This window comes from Crocodylus porosus, unplaced genomic scaffold (genome assembly GCF_001723895.1).
Source record: "Crocodylus porosus isolate Cpor-Errol unplaced genomic scaffold, CroPor_comp1, whole genome shotgun sequence".
NCBI classification, from domain to species: Eukaryota; Metazoa; Chordata; order Crocodylia; family Crocodylidae; genus Crocodylus; species Crocodylus porosus.
The window spans coordinates 150,019,912-150,027,483 of NW_017728886.1; positions in this window are offsets into that span (position 1 = coordinate 150,019,912).

Here is a 7,572-nt window from a genome sequence, read left to right on the forward strand (position 1 = left end):
CAGGGTGGGGTGGGGGCTCGTGCAGAGCCCCCCTATGCAGCGTGGGGCAGTGGAGTGCAGCAGGGATCGCCCCCACCTGACAGCACCCTATGAGCACAGGGGCCTTTTTTTTTAACAAGTGCCTGGAGCTGGGGCAGACATTGCCAGGCTGGGAGAGTGGGCCAGGGATAGATCTGTCTGATTCAAAGATTCAGCAACAGCCGAATCTCTGAATCAGATTCAGCCGAATCGAATTGGGACAGTGATTCGAATCACTGTTCCCCAAATCAGTCGAATCTGAATCTGAAGTGAATACTAGCCGCTTTGCACAGGCCTAATTAGCACATCCCAATCAAAAGTCCCCAGCCCTGACTGTAGCCAACACCTAATGCCTCTAAGGAAGGTTTTAAAACATCCTGGCATGCACAGGAGAAAGGTTGGGGGCAGGGGCAGCCAGCAAAGCCCAGAAGCATGGGAAATACTCATAGAGGAACACAGCCATAGCTACACCTAGATCATCCCCGAGTTAGTAACTGTTGAAACTCTTCTTGAATATCTCCAGTGACAGAGTCCACAACTTCTCTAGGCAGTCTACTCCACCGCCTCATTGTTCTAACAGTGAAGAAGTTTTTCCAGATACGGCAGCTTCAAGCCATTGGTCTGTGTCTTCCACTCTGCAGCAGGAGAAAAAGGTACATTCCCATTTCTTTATGGCCACCCTTCATGTCCCCTCTTTCAGCATGTTTTCCACAAGCTGAACATACCTAGCTCCTTCACTCTTTCCTCATGACTTGCCCTCCTAGCCCAAATCTGTTGCCTGCCTCTGGACCCTTTCTAACTTCTCCACATCCTTTTTAAAATATGCAGCCCAGAACTGCACACAATACTCTAGATAAGGCCTAACCTGTGCCAAGTAGAGAAGCACTGTCACCTCCCATGTCTTGCACCTAATGTTTCTATTGATGCATCCCAGAACTACATTCGCCTTTTGTATAGCTGCATCATGCTAGACTCATGTTGATTCTGTGGCCCACCAAGACTCCTACATTCTTTTCTATAGTGCTGCCATCAAGCTGGGTGTCACCCATTTAATATTTGGGTTTTTGATTATTCCTCCTGAGGTGTAGCACCTTGCATTTGTCAGCACTTAACTGCATCCTGTTAGCTGTAACACAGGTTTCCAATGTGTCAATATCTTTCTGCATTGTACTTCCATCCTCGAATGTGTTCACAGTTCTTCCCAGCTTGTCATCTGCAGGGCTGGCCTTGAGGAAAATGGTGCCCTGGGCAAACTTGTATTTTGCTGCCCTTTCTTGAGTTTAAAGTATGTAGCTGTATTAATGAAAGTTTCGGAAATCAAGCTCTGCTGAGAGCTGCTGGGCTGAATCAGGAGCTGTGCTTTCCCATAGGCAAACACCACCGCTGCTGTGCAGGAGAAAGGCAAGTGGACTTGAGTAGGTGGCACTCCACCTGCATGCGCCCAGCCCAGCTCCTCCTGAGCAGCAGATGAAGACAGAGGGTGGGCTAGGCTGGGCCCTGCTCCTCCTGCTTGGGGTAGGGATTAACTGGGGTGGGGCAGGGCAGGGGAAAGAGTTGCTGTGAGCATGGGCTGTTCACATCGGTGCACGTGTGTGTACAGCAACCCCCTGACCGTGGTGTTCTGAGTGGTCACCCACCCGCAAGGCTAGCCCTGGACACCTGCAAAACTTGCTCAAGAAGCTTTCTATGCCACCATCCAAATATACTAATGAACAGGTTGAGCAGCACCAACCCTAGGACAGACCCCTATGTAACTTCACTTGAAACCTCCTGTCGTTCTGACATGGACCCATTAATAACTAGCCTTTGTTTGTGGCTATTATACCAGTTATCTATCCACTTTGTAGTAATTTTGTCCAGCCCACATTTGTCCAATTTGTTCATGAAAAGGGTGTGCAGTGCCTTGTCAAAAGCCTTGCTGAAGTTCTGATACACTATAGCCACAGTATTCCCTTTATCCATCCAAGTTGTTGCTTTGCAGGTTCTTGCCGTTTTCTGACACACTTCCTTGATGACCTGCCCATTCTTCTGTTGCCTGTATGCTTTCCTTTTGCATTTGCATTTGAGGCATTTTAGAAGCTCCTTATGTAGGCACACTAGTCTCTTGCCATTCTTCTTGTGCTCCCATTATATCAGGGCAGTTTCTTGTTGGGCTCCCAATAGTGTGCCCCCTAGAAGTTCCCAGTTCTCCTGGGTCTTTATCCTTTGGTCTATCCTCCCATGACACCACGCCTATTAACTCCTTGAGTCTGATTAAATCCACCTTTTTGAAACCTAAAATCCTAATTTTGCTGGTCTCATCCTTTCCCTGTCAGGATCTGGAATTCTATCACACCATGATCACTTCCACCCAGTTAGGGGTGCTGGTGCAACTGGCAGCAGACAAACCCCTCCTTCAGGTAGAACTGCTTTAGTTCTGGGGAGCCTGGCTGCTATCATAGTACCCCCAAAGAGTAGCCACGGTCACACCTAGTCTGCATCAGTAGATGGGGCTTCACTATAACACACTGGCAGTGTTGCTGAATCAGTGCAGGTTGTTCTTTAATTTGCTACTCTAAGGGTCCCTCTGGGGACTCTTGGGCTGGTATAACTAGGAGCTACATTTCACAGCGTTTATGGCAAAGACTAGACAAACCAATCTTGGAAAGTGCTGATACCATCCATGTCCCAGCTGTCAAACGCAATAAAAGGTGTGCTTTAGGGGTGTTTTTAGCATGATTACCACTAAGTCAACATTACTTTCCCATGGGTATTGGGTAGGGTCTTGCCTGAGAATACAGGTCTTCCATACTAGGCCCAATGTACAAAGCAGTTGTAGAAGAACTTTCTATATTGTCTCAAATCACAGCTGCAGCACTTAATCCTAATATGCAAGAATAAGCAACATGATGCAGTTTGTGTGCTTTTATTTGTAAATGTATAAATTAATTTACATCTAGTGTAGCTAAATTACTCTTCCATGGTCAATTCCACTGACCACCTATATGCAAATAGTAATAGTTTAAAAAGATCATAATGAAAATTCCTTTGATGTAGTTCATGAATGTCCACCTTCAGATTTATACACAATGCTTTCACAAGGGAGAGAAGAACAAGAAACCAAAGGATTTTTGATTGGTTGGACTGTAGTTTCCACATGGCCCCCTCTCAGCTTGTACAGAGATCAGCTGAGTTGGTTGAGATCTTTGGCTGGAGAGAACAAAATTTGGGAACAAGTGTATGGACCCCTCACTTTCCAGCATGGCCAGACACAGGCATTAGTGAACTGGGTGGCCACCCAGGGCCCGGACAGAAAGGGGGCCCAAAAATGGTGAAAATAATTATTATTATTATCATCAGCTCTGGTGAAGGGGGAGCCCAATCCTAAAAGTTTGCCTGGGGCTGCCAGGAGTCTAGATAAGGTGCTGCTTTCCAGAGAGCTGATTCCTTTCCAATCAAGGGAGTCAGTATTAAATTGATTGTGCATCATAGGTGGCAAAGCAAAGCCTCATGGGGGACAAGGGTAATTCTGGAAGCAGTTGCCAAGAAGCAGAACTCTGGAAGCACATGCCTATCAGAAGCATGGTGTCATGGCAAAGGGGAAGGCTATATACACAAAAAAGGCTCAAGGCCTCATCTTAGTCTTGGCAATGCCCTTTAGACCTCCAGGGATCTGAGAGTTCATCCCCAGAATGCAAGGCCATTCCACTGAGGGGAGAAATATTCCCCAAGTCCATAAAAGAATAACTCCATGGAAACACCAAGAGCAGAGTCTCAAGATTTCCTATCCTTTCCCCACGTATATCCCACAAAGGGAATAGTCCAGATTCCACTAAACTTGGACTGCATCCCAGTCTTCTGATCAAGAAAACACATCCTGCTTATTCATTTTTTCTTTTCCCTCCCTCTGCTACTTTGCATCAAAGTCAACAGTCCATTTCTACCATTAATTTTGTTAAAGCCCTGATAAGTTATCAGGCAGTAGTAATTTCTACAAATCACATTCACTGTTTAAGTTCAGGAAATTAAAAAAAAAAGAAGAAATCAATCTACAGTAAAAAGTAAATTGTGTTATATCGGGAAAGACTAGAACTTTTTGATCCTTCAAACATTCATCTAAACAACGTCAGTAAAATTTTAAAGCCCAATTGCTTCCCGTCAAGAATACAAAATTTACAATACAGCCAGGTACATTTCCACAAGCTTTTCTACAGTAGTTATTTCTGTGCAAATTTAAGGCTTTCTACTTATTGGAAAAAAGTGGTACCAACTTAATTAAAAAGTGTTTTGTTTTTTTACACTGATTTAGTAAAAACAGTTTTAGCCTCTGGGCATTTATTTCAGTTTTGGAGCTATTTATTTTGGCTTAGCTTAAAAGTTGTTCTTAACAGAACTGAACTAACAAAAAAAGAAGTCTGATTTAAAACATGAAGGGGAAGGCACCCATTTAAGAACCACCTGTTTCAGTAAAGCAGTGCTACTCATTTAAAAAAAGTCCTAACCTGTTCTACTTGACATCTGTTATTTCATTATACATTTGTAGGTAGATACTCTTCTTTTGGAATCCAAACATTCACACAGATTTGTACTAGAAAACCAAAGAAATCCAAATTGATATAGTTATTTCAGAACAAGTTTGTTCAAAGCCCAGCCCTATATCAGATAAAGCAATGGAATCAGCAGCTAAGCAGCAAATCTAACAATTTTGAGATAAAAGAACAGACTGCTATTATGTGAAAAAAAGCTTTTGCCACATGAGGGCATACTTTGTCATCTCTCCCAGATGTTTACAGATAGTTACCATAACTTTCATGAGGCCCAACGATTTGAAAAGATACAACATGAATATTTTAACATATATACTAAGTTTCCTATACGCACGTTAAATACAGCTTCTCCCAAGTTTTGGAAAGAGACAGTTTTTGTAATAAGTTTGAACCAGTGTGAATATTGCTTCTGATGCTGCTGATAATGTATTCTTATGGGTTGCAGAGAAACCCCCCCCACAAAACAGACAGTCACCAAATACACAATTTATTTTATTCAGTTAGGTGCCACAAGAACAGGGGCAATTTGAACACGTACAGACGTGTGGAAATTTCACTGTCATATTGGTGAAAGGGTCTCATGGCAGATTAGCTTCCAGTGGTAGTATTAGAGGGGGAAGGGAAAGTTTTCATTGCCTCTGTCTCTGAGGGCCAGGAGGACAACTGCAAGATTTCTCCAGAGAAAAACAGACTGGGGCTACTCCCTGATGTCTCAATGTATTACCTAAGACAGGGGAGCCCAACCTGTGGCCTGGGCAGCCTCTGTGCATGGCACATGGCAGTTAGGGGAAGAGGCAGGCAGCACAGCAGGAAATAGGGCAGGAAGCAAAAAGTAAAGCAGCAAATCAAGCAGGGAGCACAGAGAAGGAAGCAGATAGCAAAGTGGCAGATCAAGCAGGGTGCACTGGACTGGAAGCAGAAAGCAAAGCCACAGATCAAGCAAGGGAAGGTGATCAGAAAGGCAGTCAGACAGAGTGTAGGGCTAAATTTGTGGTGTGCCTGCCACTTTAAAGCCCTGGAGCTGGCAGCCTCCAGGTGCCTGATCAGGGCAGCCATTTTAGGCTCAGGGCTGCCTATATAAACAAGGCAGTTGGGCTGCCTAGAGGCAAGGTAAAAATGTTGTCTGGTTTGAGGGTTGTTGAGTTTCATCTAGAGGTAAGGGAGGAGCTGTAGGGGATGGTAGGAGGCTCCTGGTCCTGGGTATGACTGGAAACTACACCCTGCTGGGAGTGGATGGCCTAGTGGGGCTCCCAGTGGTGTGGGAGCACCCAGGAAATGCCAGGCCAGTGATCACCCTGGTGAAAGGTGGATTGGGGTACCTTAACCTCTAGCCCTTGCTTTCAGGTGGGTTGCATACACCGGAGGTAGTTGTGGGGGTACAAGCCCCAAGGAGGAGAGTTGGAGACCAGATGTGGCCAAGGCCACCTGAACCCTGTGGGGGTTTGAGACCCTGAGGAGGAGAGTTGGGGCCAGGCATAGCTATGGCCACCTGAGCCCATCTGTGGAAGGAAGCCCTGAGACCCCAAGTAAAGGGGGTGTTATGAGCAGTGTGGAGCCCCCAGTGTGAGGGGGGCAGTGTGTGGAGCCCTGTGAAGGGAGAGGGGGCTCAACCAGAGAGAGAGAGCTGAGTCCTGACCCCAGTAAGTCCTCCAATGTGGGGAGGCAGAGTTTGGGTCGAATATAACACCGGTAGTAGCACCATGACCGGCTGCCCAGGGGGAGAGCGTGAGCCCCTGAGGCCCCAGTTATGGTGTGAGAGAACTCCAGATCACCATGTCTTTGGAGGAGGACCTAGAGAGGGGGACCCCAGGAAAGGAATATGGGTCATACATCAGGGCCTGCCAGAGCTTCCCTTGACTGGCCCAGGCAGGAGCCAGGACCAGGAGGGTCAAAAGGGCGAGGAGGCCCACTGGGAGGGATGCCCAGGGGCCTGGGGTCCTGACTGATCTGGAGGTGGGCTGAGGCTAATGTGAGCTGAAGGTGGGAACCACGCCCGAAGGGGAACTGATGGCAGGGCAATATATGGTCTGGTATGACAGTGGCAGAGTCTACCTGAAGGGAGGAACTCAGTGGGAGGTCCTACAGCAGGATTCTGAGTCCCATCGTGGGGGACTGGCACATATGAGAACATCATGTCATCAGCGAGGCTTGGGCTGTGGTATAGAGGAGGAATGGAGCCGCAGATAGCACCACCTAGCAGGGGGGGCAGAAAATGGGCAGCCTCCTGCCTAATTACATCTATTAATTAATCAATCAAGACCAAGGCATGGCAGGAGAGAAGATGGGCAGTTAGCCCAGGAACAGGTGGGTGGGCCTCATGGAGACTGGCCCCGGTAGCCTCCCATTACACCTGCCAAAAATGTTGTGCCCCCCTCCCACCCCTGACTTGGAACATCCTCCCTAGTCAGCAGTGCACAATTCCAGGGATTTGTCAGATAGTCAATGCAATCCCAACAAATACAAGGATCTGAATACCTCATCCTGCTGACAAGTCTGCTTGGAAAGGCTTGTACAACAGGTTCCTGTGGTCTTGATTATTCTGTTTTAAACCAGAATAAACTGGAGATCATTCAAGTGTACAGACTTCACCAGTGGGGCAGCGGGAGGATCTATCATCATGGATTTGCACCAAAGCAGAAAGATTTTTCTAAAGTCCTCTGTTTTCTACAGTCCTCAAAACAGATTTTTTGTGGGAACTAGGCTCTTGACAGAGGGGAATGGTTAACTGAAAGACAGTGGCGGATGAGCATACGTTTGAGTGGTGAGTCACTAGAAGTAACTTTCCTTTCAGTGAGTGTTGCAATGGCCTGGTGTAACCTCAGTTACCCGTAAGTGAACAAGACCCTAGTATTCAAACAAGATATGTATAATGAAATAACAGCACATGTTGACTAGGGACAGACATTACACACAAACTGGTTTAAGTGATCAGAAACTGGTTTAAACCTGTAACAGAACAGATGTTCATAAACTAGTTTGAAAATAGCTGAAACCGGTTTGAGAAACCTGGGTGACTGTAGCATCAGAT